Here is a 21734-nt window from a genome sequence, read left to right as displayed (position 1 = left end):
TGAGAATGTTCTTTGCTATACTTTCCGGCAACAGCCCGAGGTTCGTTTTGTCCTGAAAGAATTTCGTTCTTCATTTGGTTGCCCTAAGCTTTACATTGTAGCGCAATAGAAATTGAATTCGCACTATTCGTTCACATTAGGTAAGTGCGGGACAGAAAATTTCTGATCGGGACGGGTAAAATTCACCATTTTCCTAGTAAATCGGAAAATTTTCGGGACGAGAAATATTTTATTTTTCCCGACACTTCATAAAACTCGAATTTTACACGCTATTTCCAGTGATTGTTTTTAGAGGTGTGTGCGCGACAGCATTTTTTGGGTCGGGACGGGGTCGGAAATTTTTTAAATTCCGACATTCTCGACGGGAAGTCGGGAAATTTTCGGGACGGAAAATGTTCAAGCTCTGGAAATATCTAATTCTACACGTCATTTTCACTTTAAGTGATTGCTTTTGCACATTTTTTAACGTTAAACAGAATTTATTTCTCACTGTAGGGTCTTGCTGATCGACAGGGGGAATTTTACTCCCTCTTTCTCGTTTGGCATAACGTCACTGGCCACTGTACCAAACCTTGAATGCAATGTTGGGCCAACCTACAATATGGGCGTAATTGACAACCATGTCTGCCAACAATGTGAATCATTGGCCCAACGTAAGATATTCGTTGGCTAGAACTACCAACCACTTCCCAACCATGCCGACAATCACCCAACGTTGGCCCAACAATGTGTGCTACATGGGATAAAAAGGCTTTTCACACAGGGAGCACCTTCCTTTCTCAATACCTGCTTCTCTTATAAGCATGTGCTCACATGTTTATATACCCAAAAAAGCACATACTAAAAAATCAGAACTTGTTTACATATGCACTCAACTTTGCGAGCGTGCGGTTCTCTTTATGTGTTAACAAGTCTTTAAAAGTTGATATATCTAAGACAACATCGAAACTGTAAGTACTGTACTTTTACACCCACCCAATCCTTTTAATTATTTATCTTGTAAAAGATGGCGAGAAAACGAAAATTGATGGACCGTTAGTTTTGATGTCACTGAATAACTTACTCAAAAGTTCCTTAAAATCTGATGGCTACGTGGATCAAGCATGGCGGATTCAAAATGGCGGCCTGCCGTCTCATATGTGATCATATAATCTTTACATTTCCAGGTAAAAACTACTGATAGACCTACCTAGTGCATGTTGCCTCCTATTTACATTTGTGTTTCTATGAACAAATATAATACAAATATATTGGGAACACCCTAGGGAACAATGTAACTTATTTTTAATATTTTATAAAAATTTTCACAGTTGAAAAATCGAAATTGTAGAGGTGGTGGGCCTGACAGCCTCCCCCTTCCTCGAAAAGCTATGGTCAATATAATATGATGATAAGAAGTAAGTTAACTTTGCTTTGCTATTTGCATTGTAGACGTGAAAATGTATACCTTTTTCGAATTAGATTTTTATTTAGCTTCAGTGCAGTATTTGGTAATGTAACTGTGCATCCCGGTTTTTGGGGACTTGTAGAATGAAGAAAGGCAAAGTTTGTCTTATAGTCTAGTTTATGCACTAACGGACTAACCAGAATGCGACCCGAAACACTGGGCAGTGTGTCTCCAGCAAGGTAGTGTAGCTGTGTCATGCTGGTGCAAGGAAATGACGTTCAACCAAGTTGACGAATAGCTGTGTTCAAGTTCAGAAGATTCAGGAAGCCTGTCTGCTACTTAAAATGTTCATTTGATTAGTTAGCAAGCATCACGTGATCATACACCACACATTACACGGCTCCAAAGCATAGTGCAAAGGGTGAAAACACAAAATACACTACTTTACACCAAATCAACGAAGTAGACGAGTCGGTGTTGCACGCTTAAAAACACATATAATGCAAGGGAAATATTAATGAAAATAGTCATTGACAATTTGCACAGTAATACTCATGGATCCCACTGTACAGCGACATTACTCTGCTTCCACAGGGGAAGGCACACACACATGTATGGTTACAGCACGAACTGTGTCCTGATCCAAATTTCTGGATCCGCCTGTATTTAGCATCAGCAGGGCAAGGTTTGTGCGATCCTGTCCCATGGCAGCATGAAGCCTGTTTTTCACTAATTTCATTTTTGAGAAAGATCTTTCTCCGCTGCAGTTTGTTACCATTAAGACCAGATACATTCTAAAGAGCATTTGGACATTGGGAAATGTCCTTACATACAATATTATACATAGACAGTTCCATGGGGATGTCTTCCTGATGGTTGACATTGCTACTGCTTACTAGGTGTGCAAACTGTATCAGCTCATTCTCATTCTCACAAGCTCGCGAGCTGCTGGTGTAATTTGTGATGAAGTTGCTACTGCAAGTTCATTTAGAATACTGAAGCTCTTTGCGACAGTTTCATAGGGAAAAATCCTGTCTGCGAGTGATGAGGTATACCCAGTATACTGAGTTTCAGATATCTGTAAACAGATCGACTGAGAGCTGTGCTACAATTGGATCCAGAAGAGTGTAGACATACGACAAAATTGAAGGTTTTCTTTATTTTTAAAATAGAACTTTTTATGCAATTTTTCACAAGCATAGCCAGCTGGTTAAAAGATTTTTTGGTGGAGACCCTTCACAGCTTTCTTTTGGTGGGGTCCCCGGGGCAATTGCCCCAGTTGCCAATAGGTTAATCCGGCCCTGAGCATCAGTATTCCGATGCATCATATGCTTGATCAGGATGTCTACCAAAATAACAAATTCCAAATCTTGCCTTTTTCAAAATTTTTTCTTGACCTTTATTTCTTTTATCTTCGCCTTTATCCCTTTTTCTTAACATTTATTTAATCGCTCCCTACTTAAGTATAGTAGTTGCAAAATTAAGATAATAGGTATTTTTATTCAACGAAAATACTTACCACAAGAGAAAACTGAAGCTATATTTTAACAAGAGATTTAGACTTGCTTTAATTATTAATGTAAAAATTAATGCTTCATCCTTCATCCTGGGGGTGTAAGGGGTGACCTTCCACGTAGGCACCCAAAAGTCAACCTCACTTCCACGTAGTGCATCGTGGACTGTATTTTGCAGACTAACGAGGCTCTGGCGACTGGCAATATGGCCAGTATAATTTTCTGTTTTTTTTTCGTATTGTGTGCTGAGTGCCCCTTTACAACCTCAGCTTTTAACGGAAGTCAGAATATTGTAATATTTTAGTAACACGACACAGAAATTATGCTATTTAAGTTATGGTAAGGGGCTGGACCCCGTATAATCTGACAGGTGCAAAATAGCCTAAGTGCTTAATTGATTGATTGATTGATTTGTTGTTTTAAGTCCGCTTTATGCACAGTAAGACTAATAGGGACTGGACCTACAGTTTAAAGTCGGATCCGAACCACTGTGCCAAACCGGGTATCGAACCCGGGACCTCTTGATTACAATTCGACGACGTTTAGCCTAAGTGCTGACGCACTCAAAATTTTGAATTCAAATTCAAAAAGACTTCATCCTGGATGGGGAGTGACCACATTACTTTATTTAATATTTTTACAAAACTTCACACACGCATACAATAATGAAATTCTTAATAAAAGAAGTGAACAAATCTGAACCACAACTCAATTCAATTTGATATTTCCAAATATTGAATTTTAACAAATCCTATTACAGGTATATAACAATGGAAATTCATTATAATGTAAAAAAAATAGCATAAATTCTTGACCACCAGAATCAGGTGCGTACTGCGTACCCAAGAAACGTTTGGGGGAGGGCGAGGCCCATAGGCGAATTTTTTAAAAATGATCTCTTTCATATATATATATGGCGGAGGAGGGGGTATATAGGAGAGGTTAGGTAGAGAAATTTGCTCATTTTCTTTCGAAATGTTGAATAATAGCATTTTCTAATCTAAATGTATGTAAGCACGTGACAAATGTTTGCAGTTGACACTGACATTTGTTTCTGTCAGAGAACAAAAATTGTATGATACTTGTAGACTACATGTGTGCATAATGCAAACAATTCAAATAGCCTACGAAAAGCAAAGTTTCTGACTTTTTCAGGTATTTTACATAACTGTGTAATGATTTAACATGCTAAAAAATAAGAGTTACACTTCAACTTTGTAAGTTTATCAAATGAATCACGTTTGTTGAACATATCTGAAAATAAATTTAAAATAAAATGAAATGCCCTTTTTATAAGCAATATTACCCAAGAAGGAAGATTGTTGGTAAGATAAAACGAAACGTGTTTCCGGTTACAAATTCTGCCAAGCAAAAAACATTTAACTCCCCTGACTTTTTCAGGTTTTGAAAACTTCTTTTAAAAAATAATTTGTTTCCAATTACCTCAGTCCTAGCCTTGTTTTCCTGATTCCCCCAGTTGCCCAGGACTTAGGAGTCAGTGCGAACCCTGTAAATATATTATCTGAAGGGAACGGGTAAGTGACTTCACCCTGGCAGTGTGTCTGCTGGCATAATATTGTTGCTATGGTGTATTTTCGCTTTTAGAATCTTATTCGACAGTAAAAACAATGCCAGTGGCAACCAAGAACCTATTAAATAGGGATGCATACATGTGGGGTAGAAAATTACATTATCAACAGCTCGTAGCGTCAAATTTTTTGACTTTGATGTCTTCTACACACTGTGAAAGTTGTCTGTTATACGGTCACACCATTGTGTATTTATGTTCAAGACAATTACAAGTAGAAAAGAAGAAAAGGTGCAGTAAATTCCGATTGACAGAATTTCGAAAATAACAATGTACTTAATTTCTTGAGTGTTTGGGACAAATAACATATTAATAGTACTTCAGGCAACTTTTACCCCAAAAATCTAACAATGATTCTTCTGTGAAGTGGATTCTCCTATTTACATAATATTAATTAACCCTAAGCCATTGAGTGGCGGAATGAACATCAGTTGCAGAAAACCCCTGATGTTGGAGCAAGAAAACAAAGTTTTTTTATCCTTCTGCTAAGTGGTGGCGAGAAGGGAACACAGACCTTGCGGTGCCGGTGGAGAGATAAATGCCGCTTATATGGTTGGTTTTGTATTGCAGTCATTGAGTAACCTTTCTTCCACAATGTAAAGAGTATAGAAAATTCCCCTCTATTCTAATTATGTGAAACATTTGTGACCGAACCAAGGCGAAAAGGTCGGGACATGGATTAAAAGGAATGGACTGTTCCGATTAAATCGGAACGTCTGATAGCCTTGCATCAATTGTTATAGAACAAAAATAGCCCAATATTGCAGACTGCAGACTTCTAGAGCCTGCCTCTGTCCAGAAACAACCTATTCATTTGTGCAAGGACAAAATCGAAATTCGTGCAAAATTTGAAAAATCTTCAACGTAATTTTTAATTTTTTTTTTACTTTCAAATTAAAAATTTTCATTGCTCGAGGAGGGAACATGGCCCCCCTGCACTCCCTTGGGTACGGACCTGACAATAATATCTTGACTTTATTGACCTCACTGTCAATTTCTTGATTTTTCCATGACTTTCTTGACATTCTTGACTGGTAAACACCCAGTTGGTATAGCGATGTTTCATTGTTCAACATGAGGCAACATTGTAGTTTGTAAAAGAACTGTTAGTAGTGTAGCAAGACTTTCTAATATGAGGCTTGTCGTTACAGGACTTCCAAAGAGTCAGTTTTAAGAGAAACTGAAATCGTAGGCAGTTATGAGAATTGAGCTTGCTATTGCAATGATGACTCGTGCATGCTCATACACACAGAACCCAAACTGTGCCAGCCGACCACCGTGGCAGATTGGTTAGCACGTAGAGCTACGACGCCAGGAGTCTCGGGTTCGAATCCAGGTATGGGCATAAATGTTTGTGAGTGTCTATTCATCAATTTCATCACATCATCACTCATCCTCATCTTCGCAAATTAGGCAACAGTGGCACAAAAGGCGAAGTAAAATATAGCAAATCATTTAATCAACCACACTGTGTAAATTGACACGTATATGTTGACTCCGGTAACACATTAACATACGTAAACTGCACATGAAGCACTTTTTGGTGTCATAATACACACACAAATACATCAAAGGATACTTTTATCAGATTCTGTTCCGTGTGATGCACTAAAATGCATCAATTGGGAAGACCAGACAAGATCATTTCAAAGATAACAAAATTACACATTTTGCTGTGTGAAGGGTGTCCATCCCCCGCCCCCCAAAGCCTATGACGCACCCCCTTAAATGTATAAGCATTAATCCCGCCCCCCTTTAAGCAGAATTATTAACTCAAATTATTTTGGTCACACAAAATTTGTATTTAGAACAATATAATACATAAGGAACTATCATAAAGAAAACACCCGATATTATTTACCTCTGGCTGAGATGCCAACAATCGAAAGGGACATGATATTCGAAACCTTTCATTGCATTTGAAATTAAAAGACTAGAGAAAGAAAAGCACAGTTCACTTTCATGTTTTGTGACATAAAACGCACAAAATTGCTCAGGCTCACTGCCATTGTTTGAACCTTATTCTTAACAGTTTGTCTGCTTGACTAACACTGTAAAATGAGAACACCACCTCATCCCTTTCCAAACCGATTCTAAAGGTGCTGTTTCATTTCAATCCCATCGCAGCGATCATGCTCAGGTAGTTAGAGAAACTGTCCATAATAACAATAATCAAAAATCAATAAGTCAATCAAACAAAACGATTCCACCATTTTTGTGTGAAGATATATAGAATTGGTAGCTAAACTATAAACCCCCCAAAATTCCCATGAAGCAGGCGCTTCATGAATCCCCCCCTGTGGGCACCCCTGAGCTGTGTCAATTGATGCATAAAAAGTGAAAGTTTGTTATCTTTGAAATTATCTAGTCTGGTCTTTCCAATTGATGCATTTTTAGTGCATAAAAGTATCCTTTTATGAATTTCTGTGTGCATTTTGACACACCAAAAAGTGCATCATTTGCAGTTTATGGACGTTAATGTGTTATTGAAGTCAATATATATGCGTCAAATGACACGTTTTGAGTTTGTGTGTATTGACGTCCTCTCTGAATGCAGTAGTATAGCTAAACAGGAATACCAACACACATTTTTATAAAATTAATATTTTTCATAAAAAATATCCCAAAATAGAATCAAAATATCAAAATTTTAAAATATCAATTTTATTTTAAAAATAAAAATAAGCTATAAAATAAAAAAGTTAATAAAACCATCCAAAATCGCATTAAAAAACTGAAAAACTAAAAATATATTAAAATATGCAATGACACAAAAAGACATACTTCATTATTGAGCAAAATACGCCCAAAATAGGCTCAAAACTGCTGAAAATATCAAATTTGCAAAAATTATAAGTTTATAAGAAAACAGTGCTGAAAATGCAAAAATTGTGAAACTACCCATTTTATAGGAAAGTCATTAAATATAGTTTCGGGTATAGTAGCTGACGGTATTACTTAATTAGAATCACTATCGATTAAAAATACAATTCAATATTTAGTTTGTTTTTAAATTCTAGTCTTTTAGCAGAAATCCACTCTTTACCAAATGAATGCAATTCATCAAATGCTTTATTCATAGCTTCTAATGTACTAAACAGAATTATACATGCATCTTCAAGTTCGAATCTATGAAAAATTAAATACTCAAGATGATATAACTGTTTATTTAAATTGTATATATTTTCTTGGTTAAAACAACAAATTATTTCATCTATTTTTTTCTTTATTTCTAATTGAATTTATTAATAATATTCTCTATAATATTTTCAAAGTGAATGAAATATACTTCAAAATAATGAGTATTGGAAATAAAAGATAGTGTAAGTATATTACGTTTGTTTTCAGTATCGGGTAAGAAATTTTGATATTTTATGGAATGTTTTTCAATTTCCCAGATGATATCAGCTTTACACAATGCCAAGTCAGAAGGGTTTATCATAATTTCACTACGCACATGATTTTTTTCTTATCAATCCACTTGTCGCATTTTTCAGTGAGCTTGTAAGGAACATTGTGTTTCTTTAACACTGATTGAACGATGTTTATTATTATGGTGTCATGTTGGTTTTGTTCCATTTTATAAGGAAAAAAATTATACGAATTCGATTTCATGTTTAGTCTGATTTCCAAATATTTCTTTTTTCCCTTTATATAGAATTTTAGTTTTATTCTTTACTAGTGTTTTGATAGCTTGATTATTTAACATTTTACTATAACGATCCGGTAAATGTAATCTGTATGTGTTATCTAATGTAAGGCAGACTTTTTGGCCATGCTTTGTATTTACAATTTCTCCATTAGTAATATCATACTGTTTACCTATCTCTAAATCATTCATCTTTATATACTCCAATGACATATTAAGCATATATTTCACTGCTTGAGCGTCTAGGTAATTGTGTGATGATTCATTCATTTACAAGAGATAAATTTATCAATAATAAATGAGCAGGTTTATTCCATTATTTTTATTTTTAAATTTTGGGTTATGTGAACCTAATCAGACCTTATCAGCAATAACGTATTTGCATAATTATGGATATTTATCTAATACCTTGAACAAACTTTCATAAATAGATTCGCTTACGTTTCAAAATGCTTTAAAATTTTTCCAAGAATACTATCATTTAGAGTCCAATGGAATTTTGGATGACCCAACTTTAGAATTATTTAATCGTCCCTGGTGTGGGGTACAGGATGATGAAATGCAATTTAACATGCTAAGATACAAATGGAACAGTAAGACAATAAAATGAAATCCAAGGAATAGCTGAGGCCGCTTTTGAAACGTGGAGCCAGCACACAGATTTAAATTTCGAAGTGGACTCACAAAATCCCGATATTATTATATCTAACAAACGAGGGAATCCACACAGAAATCATAAAATAGGTGGTTATTGTTCTTCTGTACTAGATGGAAAAGGAGGTGTCTTAGGTCATGCAACTTATCCGAACAGTGCGAATACTCCTATCGAAATCCATATCAATCAAGACGAATCATGGTATCTACAAGTAGACGATAATACACCTGGTGACCAAACAAATCTTTTCTCGGTTTTGTTGCATGAAATTGGACATGCTCTTGGAATATCTCATAATAATAATCAAGATTCCCTCATGTTTGCTTTTAACACAAACAAAATAGAATTACATAATGATGACATTCTCGCCATACAATCTTTATATGGGAAAAAGAAACAAACTATCGAAGACAAACATGTCGAAGATGAAGAAGAAGAAGAACAGGCAGCAGAGAAACAACCTAAATTATGCGAATTAACGAATATTAATCAGTTTGTAATTGTAAATGAATTTTTATACACATTTTATGAAAAATGGGTTTGGATATTTAGTCTTGATAATTCTACAGCTGCAATTGGACCGCAAGGAATCACTGACTGGTTAACTTGCTTACCATCAGAGTTTGAAATAATTAGAAAGCAGAAAACAAATATGATATACATGTTTGATTACCCCAGGTTAATTTTATTAGACGGTTATCCTAAATCTATAGCAGAATTTGGCATGAATTCAAGATCCAGAATTCATACTGTTGTAAACACTTATTCTGGGCGCACGTTTATATTTTATAATGACATATATTTTACGGAAATAGACGAATGCACCTTAAGACCCAAGCAGCATGGTTTAATAACCAGAAATTTCCCAGGTGTATCACCAAACATGGATTCTTCTTTCAGATACAATAACGGAATGTTGTATTTTTTTCAAAGATAATGTATTTTATGAATTTCACGAATTCTCTAACCAACTAATAAAAGCAGGAAGAAATAATCTGCAATTATTTAATATCAATTGTCCCAAATATTCTCATTCATTTGGGGCGTTACCCCCACACCCCCTATACGCCTTCATGGCGTGGTGCTATGCACAGGGGAGCACTTTACCTTTTTTATTTGTGGAAATATTAAACAAACTAAAATCGACAATAAGTGAACTAGAATTGAATTCTTTTTAAAACTTATTAGAATTCCACTCAAAAAGTGCAAAACATCCCCTCTACTTGTGCTTCAATCTCTCTCTATGTTATCCAGCAACCACCTTTTCACGGCAGCTTCTGACATTTATAGTCAGGTGTCTATCGGGTGGTATACCAGCACGATCATTATGGGTCTTAATTCATACCCCGATCTTTAATTCGGCTTTACAGGATGTCTGCTATAGAGAGAAAAGAGCGAGAAGATGCTTTAGGAATAAAGACGTCGTCCGAACTGTTTTCATCGAGACCCGTTACTCATAGACAAGTCGACAATCTCTTTTACACACAAAGCGGAATTCCTACTACAAAAATTCGAAATCTTCTATATATACGTACAGAATTTCTACATCGCGCATATGCGAGAGAAAGCAATTGAAACTTTGAATAATTTATTCCTGATAGATTGATTATGAAAAAAGATTATAATAATTTAATGTAAAATAATACATAGAAACCTTAAAGCGAAATTAATATTTAATGCATATTCAAATAAAATTAATATAACAAATTAAATGGACATTTCTATACGCAGAAGAGGGAATTTGAGGGAATTATATGCAGGAGAGGGGAATTATTAAAAACACACATGCTGCCATCTATTGGATGTTTGGGTAACTATTTGTATTTGCTTTGTTGCTGTGTAGATTGTTGCATAACACACAGGGACCATAAATACGAAATATTATTATCTTGGTTCCTATTAGATATTTCGGCAATGTGACTTTAGATTTGCGTAGCCCACCCATGTATTGCGGGTTGCATATTTTCAGGCGAAAGAGTTGCGTGGTTGCATACCTCTGAAAAGTTCAGGGGCAAAATGAAAAACTTAAATATCTTTGTTATTTATGAACCGATTTTAAAAATTCCAATGGATATCAAAAGAGTGTTAAAAATATTAGTTTCTTAATATGTTGCTGGGTGCATAAATTTGAAGGATAAAATTATAAAAACTTAAATATCTTTGTTATTTATGAACCGATTTTAAAAATTCCAACGGATATCAAAAGAGTGTTAAAAGTATTATTTTCTTAATGTGTTGCTAGATGCCTAACTCTAAGGATAAAATCATAAAAACTTGCATATCTTTGTTACTTATTAACCGATTTTCAAAATTTCAAACGTGTTTATTTAAACGATTTTAAACAATTTATCTTTAATTTTCTAGACAAGATTTTTAACATATTCATCATTCATTTCCCCATTAAGAGTTAATACTATTTCTAACTCATTTTTAACATTCTTAATCATCTGAATTATATTCTGATAATCTGTTTTCTTCTTATTCAAATTAAATTTAGTGCTTAATCCAGTGATAACTGCTGAAATGGTTGTAAAGCTAGTACTGATAATTGTATATGTGGTTAGTGGTATTAAAACATTTACAAATCCTGTTGCAGCTGATAAAGCTATGGATAGAGTGATTAAACAATAATAGAAATATTTTAAAGCATTATACCTCCTCTTTTTCTTCTTTAACGTCATCTCATATTGGTTTATTAATGATTCTAATAATTGAATCAACTTTTCTCTGGGTATATTATTCGGTATTTCCATTTATCTATTTAATATTCCTCCCCACCAGAATATAAATTGTCTGATTTGGGACCAACTAAACAGTTTTCCCATCTAAATCTTTTCAGTGATTCGTTGATTTTTTATATCGTATGATAAAACGTTATAGCTTAACATTATAATATAACACAAAGTTTTAGCAGCCACATCCTCTTCGAAATCAAGGACGAGATGTACACTAATATTTTGTTTATCTACAACTTTCATTCGTTTAGTCGAGTCTATAACATACATTGGTCTCTTTTCGATGAATTCTTCAAATGTGAAATATGAGTCATCATTTACACCATCAAGTCTTCTGATCTCTGTGTACGCATGATACATTTTTAAATAATGTCCTTTTGAAATATCTAAATTCTTTAGAGACGATGAAAATGTTTCGTCTCTTCCGTTTTCTAGGTAAGTAGATTTTAATTTACAGTGATCGAAATATGCCGAATAATTTTTCTGGTTAGGGTTATTTCTAACTGTTTGAAATACAATTATAACCCAATCTGGTGTATCAGACATGCCAGCTGTAAAAGAATTTGTTAAATCTATATCTGAATACTTTCCACTTATAGCCTTTCTAATCGTTTTACTTTTCATAAAACTAATGGGAAAATCTTTCTTAATTAGTTCGTTCTTTAACTTTATATCAACTAATGGGTCATATTTTACTATAGGCATTCTAACATACATACTTTGAATTACTATTTTCCCAGGTTTTCCATCTTCCCAGACATGGACAGCCATATCATCATTATTGTTTCTTTTAAAGATAATTATTAGCCCTCCTTTATATAATACATCCTGAAATCCACTAAAAAACCCACCGAGAAGCCTTAGTTTGAATAATACCTCTTTTGTTCTGGTTGCATTTTTAAGTTGTCCATCTGTTTCAAATCCAGACATTTTATATTTTTTTGCTTGTGCTTGAGAAAGAAAGCAAGTTCCTAAAGCTGTAGAGGTAATGCCAGGATAATCAATTCTCTTAACAAGATACTCACATTTTTCAATTAATATTTGAGACCAAAGATGGCAGAACAAAATGTCAACTATCCTAAATTTATCATTTTCACTGTATTCCGTGCCATCATCTCTAACAAGTTATTTATATTTCATGTATACGTCAGCATTCCAAGGATGTATAAACCCATCATCTGAGTCTATTTCATAAGTAACGTCTTTATTTGGTAAATTTAAGTCTCCTATAGTCTCTTGTGTTGGTGGATATTCTTGATAACCATAGTTAATTATATTTTCCATTTATAATATAAAAATTTAGTGCTATTCACAAACCTTTAAAATTAGAGTGACGAGACTACCTCCAAAATTAATTGCTTCATAATTTTCATCTAAAACTAACACTTCTATATAATCAAACTCCATATGTTGAAGTGGAAAAAATAGTGGATATGTTGGTTCGTATATAATAGGTTCTTTAAACTCTGCTTTAGTTTTAAATGATGCAATGATATCTCATTTTTTATGTCTGTAATCACCATGTTTTAGCATTATCCCCTTCGCTAAATTACAATGAATATTGATTGTATCGAATGGATGAAATTTTGGAATCTTAGTTCCAATATAATCTTTATTAGCTTCCAGTTCTATATCGAATCCAAGTACTTCACCGATAGAACCATAATTGTTAAGATTCAATTTGAATGGTGATTTTATCTCAACCCGGTTAGTAACATCATTGCCTTTTACTGATATATTTTTTGAACTGAATGATGATTGTGAGTTTATGTATTCTTCAAGTGCGGTTATACTATATTGACCAGGCGGAATAACCAATTCTTTTGTAACGTTATTTTCTTTATAACACAGTGTATTATTGTGTGTTGTTATATTAGGAGTGAAATATGTAGTATACAAACCAACCAGTGCTACTTTTAAATTGTAATTAGTGATAGGATGGGTCAAAGTTTTTTGTAAGATGGAGTTTCGTTCAGATAATTTGAATACGTATGTCATTTAGTAAGATATTTTTTTTTCTTAATTTTTAGGATTCTTAGTAATTCATATGTTCCAAAGATATATATGTGGTTGTGATAGCACTTAAATATACGTAAATAATAAGTATAAATTAATTACTAATTTTGTTCCATCACTCATCGTGGTACCGGTTTTCTGTTGAAACGATATGGTATCACCATCTTCAAAGTGAATATGCAAGTTTTCTGGTATTTCGTTCTTACACAACTCGATTAAACCCGGTTCAGGCTGTGAATTATAACTAACAATAACACCATCAAAAATACATCCATATGCAAAATTACCATCACTTAATTTAAATTCCCCATACGTATTATGATATTCCCCAGTTAAGTATACTGTTGTGATTCTGTTGGTTTGATAGTATTTTAGAGTGTCATGGGTTAATTTATTAAACTGATCCTGAGTTTTTTGCATGATATTACGAATTGAGTTTGTAATGTAGTCTTCCATCTGAGATTTGTTTACAGCATCGTTATCTTCAACAGCTGCTTTAATTGCTGTAATTCTTCTTTGGTTATGTAAAGTTATATATCCTGGTGAAACACCTAAAACTTTTTTGTTAATGATGTCTGGTATGTTAACAACTTGACTATGTTTTGATGTAGTTTTTCCAAATATGTCTATCGGCATTTAATAATGATAAAATATTTTTAATCTTGTAACCCCCGTCATACATTTTTAAAAGTGTAACACACAAATGACCACACGTAACTTCATCAAAACCTTGTATTCTATCGTTATTATACTTGATATTGTTATTAAGATAGATTACTAATTTTTTTTGGAGGAACACCCCCAAATGAGTCAAATACAAAACTTTCAGCACAAACTTTAATATAACATATCCAGTGAGTACCTATATTTTTAGATACATCAAGATTAACACCACCACATTCATAATTGTTAGGTTTACTCGACAATTCATCTATCATGTAAACGCCTCTGAAGCCTTTAATACCACTACACAATTTTCTGATATCAAAGTTACTTAGAGGCCTAATCCTATCAAGTTTTTTGATGTAATACTCTGGTATTTACGCTTTCGTATAGCACTACCAAGTATTTCGTTCGGGGGTTCAGATGTTTTTGATTCCATGACTGTATTATGTCTTTTCGTTTCCGCAAGTTGTGCATCATTTTCCTGTTTATTATGAACAGCACTTGTAATGGCGGCAGCTCCTCCTACCAATGAACCAAGTGCAGCAAACAATGCGGGAAGAGTAAATATGAAGCCGCCTTTGTGTATTTTTATTCCGCTACCTATTTTCAGTTTTTTAATGGTTATTAACTGCTTTCATGTATGATGCTAACGTTACCCCACTCCCTATTTTGGTTGGACCACCACCTAAAAGTTTTCGTAATTCAGAAACACCATATAGTAGTAGAGGTAATGTGAAAATAGTACCACCTTTTCGTATTGTAATACCACTGCCATTTTTTTAAAGAAAATGTTCTATAATCAGTAAATCTGATAAGATTGTCATTATTTATAATAATAAAAATTACATTATATTACATTTGGCATTCCCCACCCCCAAGCAACCTTCCTATTCATTACAACAGCGGTTCCTAAACAGGTCAATCTTTCACCAATTGAGGCATCTTTGGTAAACAATCTACCTATTGCTTTATGTTCTAACTCTTTGTCAGCCTTATGTCTACTTTCTAAATCTTCATTATCTCTATAAGCAATATCGTCTTCTTTGCAAGCTGAGTCTAATGGATTGATTCCTTGATCATCCCGTGCTAATCTCTCTTCTAACTTTGTACCTGGACCGCAATACTGAAAACCTGGAACATGCAATTCAAATGGTAGTTTGTTAATTATATTGTTAACAAATCCTGATCCTTGTTTCTCCCAAAATCGAGGAGGCAGTATGCTAATTATTTTTATTAAGTGACCTATATTTTTAGGATTCTGTAAAATGAAATTAGTTAGCGTATCGCAAAACATTTTCATAATGCTAGCTTTCTCGTTATAAAAGTTATCGTTACCTGCCTGTTCTTCATCCATTATAATAAGCAGTCTGTCTACTAGCTTTCTGACGTCATTCATCCAAACATATTCTTTAGGCAAGCCTGTGTATTTACGCAATCCACTTCCACTGCTTGATTCATCATCTGGGAGACGTTTTCTCATTCTCATATCCCAAATGGGTTTAATAAGTGTCATGTATTTGTTTGATCTACTTGATTTACTACTATGTTAAGTGTTGGGGTCGTTATTCTGATAAATTACATCTGAATCAAATAAGATGTTCTCGTAATTTTTTCGTCTTCTGGCGATACAAGATCAATTGGAATGTCCTTTATTGTTAACAAACTCATTAGTTCTTCAGTTGCTTTATACTTTGTACCTTTAACTATAATATTATCGTTGTCAAAAGTGACTTCAGCATTACCAATGTAATTTTTACCATCATTACCACCAACTATCCCAAATGTCTTATCGTTTCTAGTGTTTAGCTATTTAGAAACAATCGGACTCAATGATGTTGTGGTGTAATTAGTTAACGCTTTAACGCGTGTTTGTGTTTTTGTTTGTGTATGTGTTCGTGTTTGTGTTTGTGTTAGCGTTTGTGTTTGTGTTACTGGAACAAGTGATGTGTTGTCGACAACTTTTTCAATTTTATCTCCAAGGTGATTAATGGCACCAATAATTGGTTGATCTTGTTCTTTGTATTTGTTATATATACCCATTTTGGATCTTTTGATACCTTTATATTCTTCAATCAGTTGATCTCGTAATTGTAATAGTTTATTCGCTTCTGCAACAGATGGCTTCATTTATTACGAATAATTTTCAGTTCGGCATAAAATATTTTGTTGTGTAAATGACAGACTGGGATATCAAAACTATTATACCTAGATCATCATTGAATCGAAAAAATGGTGAATATTTACCAAGTGATGATTATATGAGATGTATTATAGTTGGTCCATCAAAATGTGGCAAGACAACTCTAATGCTAGATAACTTTTTATTATCCCCAGGGTGGTTGGATAAAAAGAACAGACATGTCTACATATACTCAAAAAGTTTAAATCAACCAGAGTATGTGTATTTACAGAATCTGTTCAAAGATGTTGAAAAGAGATATGTACATTCTGCAATAGTAATGAAAACGTGGTATCACTTAATGATTGTAAAAGCAATTCTATAGTCATTTTTGATGATTTTATACAGGAAGAACAAAATAATGTGAGAGACTATTACACACGTGGCAGGCATAAACAGATTGATGTGTTTTATCTAGGGCAGACGTATAGTAAGATACCAAAACAGCTAATTAGGGACAATGTTAATTTTCTTTGCGTATTTAGAAAGGATAATACAAATTTAAATCATATATACAAGGAGTTTGTTGGTGGTGACTTTAGCTTTGATGAATTTAGTTCTCTATGTAGTGATTGTTGGAATCAGAATTATGGTTTTATTACTATAGATCTCACACGTAAACGAGATAATGGGAAATATAGAAATAAAATAAAAGATTTTATCAAATAATAATTATACTACTTTTTATTATATAAATGGGGGTTGATATTTATGGAAACACATCAAAGAATGTTAATATTAATAGACTTAAGAAAGATTTAGACAGATTTAAAGATAAGGTGTTAACCGGTCATGTGAACACAAAAGTAACAAATTAAATTAATGAAATAATAAATACAAAAGTTACAAATAAGTTCCAAAATTCAATTGATGAAAAAATGAATACAAAAATTACAAATTTATATTCTCAGTTTCAGAATTCAATAAATCAAATTACAAAACTTAATGAAAGAATTAATAAAATTAATTTAATTTGTAAGTTAAAAGGTGATAAACCAGGTATATTTAAATTTACTCACGGTACTACCCAATTTAAGTTTCCATACAAAGGAGCACTATTAAACTTCGAATCTGATGGTGATAAACATTATATTAATGCTTTTATAAATTCAGATTTAGTTGAAACTTTTCCCTGTATGTTTGAAAAGGGAGATATTTTACATTTTCAACCACATAGGCTAGCGGGAATGGAAGAACATACCGTTGTTTATATTGTTCTTGATACAATAATGGAGTAATCAGTTTTTTTTAATTATAATAAATGCCCATAACATATTGCGTTAAATGCAAAGACAAAACTAACAGCATTAATTCTGTTACTAAAAAATCTAAAAATGGAAAGTCTTATACTCTGCCAAAGTGTACTGTATGTGGATCCAAGAAATCAACGTTTAAAAAAACATAATTGGACAAGGAGTCAAACCTCAGTCACGAAAAATAAAACACAAATCAGTGTTTCCAACAGTAAACATAGTTAAAGTTAAATTCGTTGGGACCCCACGAGATCAAATTATAGATGAATTACATAAACCAGCCAGAAGAAATTATCAAACACGAAAAGTAATAACATACGGTATTGATGATGTTTGGCAAGCTGATTTAGCTGAAATGGACTCTGGTAATCTTAAAGGTGTTTTTAAAATCAATAAGTGATATAAGTACATACTCACTATTATAGATGTATTTTCTAAACTAGATTGGGCTATACCATTAAAGAATAAAACTGGTTAAGACGTAGCAAATGCTTTTAAGATGACTTGACGTTTTCCTAGAAATTTGCAAACTGATAAAGGTAAAGAGTTCTACAATAAAGATTTTTTAAAATTAATGAAGGAACATAATATCAATCACTATTCAACATATGCAAATATCAAAGCATCTGTTGTTGAACGTTTTAACAGAACATTAAAAGAAAAAATGTGGAAACAGTTCTCTATTCAAGGAAATTATAAATGGATTGATATATTACAAAAATTAGTTAATAGCTATAATAATACGTATCATAATACCATTAAAATGAAGCCTATTGAAGTTAACTTAAAAAATCAAGAGGCTATCTATTATGATGTATATCGTAATAGGGTGGACGACCATCTACCCTGTAAATACAAAGTTGGTGATAAAGTTCGTATTAGTAAAATTAAAGTTATTTTCGAAAAAGGTTATACAGCAAACTGGTCTACAGAAATATTTACAGTTGATAAGGTATTTAAAGGTTGATTGATTTGATTGATTGATTAAGTTTATTTTACTTCGCTTTTTGTGCCTCTTGGCTAATTTGCGAAGATGGGGATGAGTGATGAAATGATGAAATTGATGAATGGACATTCACAAACAACCAAGCCCGACCGGGATTCGAACCCGGGACCCTTGGCGTCGCAGCGCGATGTGCTAACCACTCGGCCACAGGGTCGGGCAGGTATTTAAAGGTAACCCACCATATTATCATCTTAAAAACTCTAAAGGTGAAGAAATTGTAGGTACGTTTTATGAACAAGAAATGCTGAAAACAAAATACCCTGATATATATTTAGTTGAAAAAGTTATACGTACAAAAGGAGATAAAGCGTACGTTAAATGGCTAGGATTTGACAGTTCACATAATAGTTGGATTAACAAAAATAATGTTTTTGTTTAATACCCTAATTACATGGATACAAAAGATATTAAGTTTGTAGATAAAACTTTAGATAACGATAAAATGAAAATATTATTTTATAAACGAAGTAATTGCATTTTAATATTTTTAGTGGTTTTATTAATTATAAGATACATTATATTTTTTGATTTCTCTGTGCCTTTTTTAATAATACTTGGTATCCTCAATGCAATTTATTTGTGTTTGTATATTGCATTAAAGCTGTATTATTCTTTTTAAATTTATCTAATTCCTTCTCATATAATATTCCTTCTTGATCTTTTTTTGTTTTGTAAAAAATTATTTTCACCTTTTAAGTTTTTTATATAAGCACCTTGTTTTTCAATAGTTATATCTTGCTCACCCATTACTTCTAAACAATCATTTACAAACCGTTCTGCTTTATGTTTACCAATAATTAGAACTTTGGCGGCTTCTGTTTTGGTTGCAATATTTGGTAACTGAAGAAAATCACTTTGTGTTTTTTCAACTTCTTTTAAGAAATTAACATCTTGCACATAATGTTTAGTGTATTCTTCTAGTTCCATTTATTAGAATTAAATTATACCTACTCGTTTTTCTAAAGTAGTTAATTCATCGCTGTCTTCTGATTGTGTTGTATTCTTTTTTATTTTGTCCATTAAAGCATTTTCTGAAGTACCTGCAATAAGGTTTTTAGAATTTCTATTTGTTTTTTGTTTTTTTGATGATGTTTGCTCTAAAACACTATCTTCCCTGTCTGGTATCTGTCTAGATTTAATATGATTGTGTTTTGCAATGTTATTAGATGATTTATTAAATTTTATTAATGTTTCACCAGTTAAAAACTTTATTTGCTCTCTGTTTTAATTCTGTATCACCTCTAATTGTTAGAAATTGCATTGCTAATTGTCTTGATCTCATATTAGATAAATTCTTAAATGATGGAATACTAGCCTCTGTCAAAGTTGAATCCTTTTTTAAAATAGTATTAATTTTTTGTTTAGGCGTTTGAACTCTCTTTTGTTCAGGCATTGTGTATTTATATATGAAAAAATATTTAATAACTTATGTGTAGAGTATTATTGTAAGTAATAAAATTTTTACTATTAAATGGAGGATATTACAAGAAAGTGCTCCACCTGTAAAACTATTAAAAATCTTACTGAGTTTTTTAAAAATAAGAACGTTAAATATGGCTATGGATATACATGTCATGACTGTCAAAAATTAATTAATAGTAAGCTGCTTGAAAAAGTATATTGTGAACCTTGTGACAAATATATAACAAAATTGAATTTTAAAATACATATAGAATCTAAACTCCATGAATTATTAGTAAAATTATCTAAACAAACAAAAGAAGTATCTCGTGTAGTTACAGTATGCTAAAGTTTTCATTGATAATTTTTTTCCTTATTTAATGGAGATAAAAAATAATACAGTTCAACAAAATACTTCTGGTATAAATAACACAATGGATCTAGATAATATGAAAATAACTAATTTAAAAGCTATTGCCAAACAACATAACATTAAAGGATATAGCAAATATAAAACAATTGCGGAACTAAGAGAATATATTAAACATATGTTACATCTAAAACTATTTTCAGAACGTAATCTAGAATTTGCACAACCGGTTGATATATTAGATACTATTAAAGGTAGAGCTAACTTGATAACGTTTGCTAAAGAAAATGGTATTACTGATTATAGTAAATATAAAAAGGAAAGCGGCCTTAAGTTCTATATAAGAACTAAAGTAGAAAAATTGCCGTTTTCAGAATTAAATTCAAATGATGATGTGTTTAATCCTATTCCACATTATCAACCCCCATTTGCCAATGTCTCAAATAATAACGAATTTACTAATGAGGGTTTCGAGGAGAGAGAAAGAAGAAACCAAATAATAAGAGAATATTTACCTACACCAAGAAGAGCTTTTAATAACATGGTTAGTGATTTTCCATTTGTTTCTAACAATAACACAGATTTTATAGTACACTTTAACGAAATAAAAAATAAGGTAATTATGTATATTAATAGTGGTTTAGACAAACACCCAAATTTACTTATTTATTTCACAACACATTTTCAATATCATATCTTAAACCCAGCTACAGGAGACGTAGTAAGTACAGACGTAGATGTCGTACTCTTAATATTGAAAGGTCAGCTAGAAATAAGATGGGAACTATATATGAATCGACAACAAATGAGATCTTGAGAAAGTTTGATCAATGGACTTATTGAAATACAAAATTTAGATTTGATCGAGTAAGGTATACCGTGCTTAGTAGAGACGTACATCATCCAATAAGAGGTGGAACTTGGACAGAGCTACCAAAATGGATTAAAAATAAACAATGTTGCATTAATGTAAAAAATGTAAAAAACAATAAATTTAAATGTGTAAATAAAAAAGATCAACGTTGTTTCGAATACGCATTAGAAAGTATTTTAAATCCTGTAAAAACAAATCCTGATAGACCATCTAACTATAATATTGAAAAATATAATGGATTATGTATGACTTATCCTGTTGCTCTCACATCTGAAAACATTGAAGTGTATGAAGCATTTCTCAACATCTCTATTAAGGTATATGATATTCATAATAATATAGGTGAAGAACAACTTTACACAATGCACACTAGTAATAACATAGATCTATCAAACAAAAAGCACGTAAACATATTAGCTATTGAGACTGTTCGTTCTCAAG

The sequence above is a fragment of the Lepisma saccharinum genome, chromosome 24, assembly GCF_977018435.1.
Source record: "Lepisma saccharinum chromosome 24, izLepSacc3.1, whole genome shotgun sequence".
Taxonomy (NCBI): domain Eukaryota; kingdom Metazoa; phylum Arthropoda; class Insecta; order Zygentoma; family Lepismatidae; genus Lepisma; species Lepisma saccharinum.
This window is presented reverse-complemented; position numbering follows the sequence as displayed.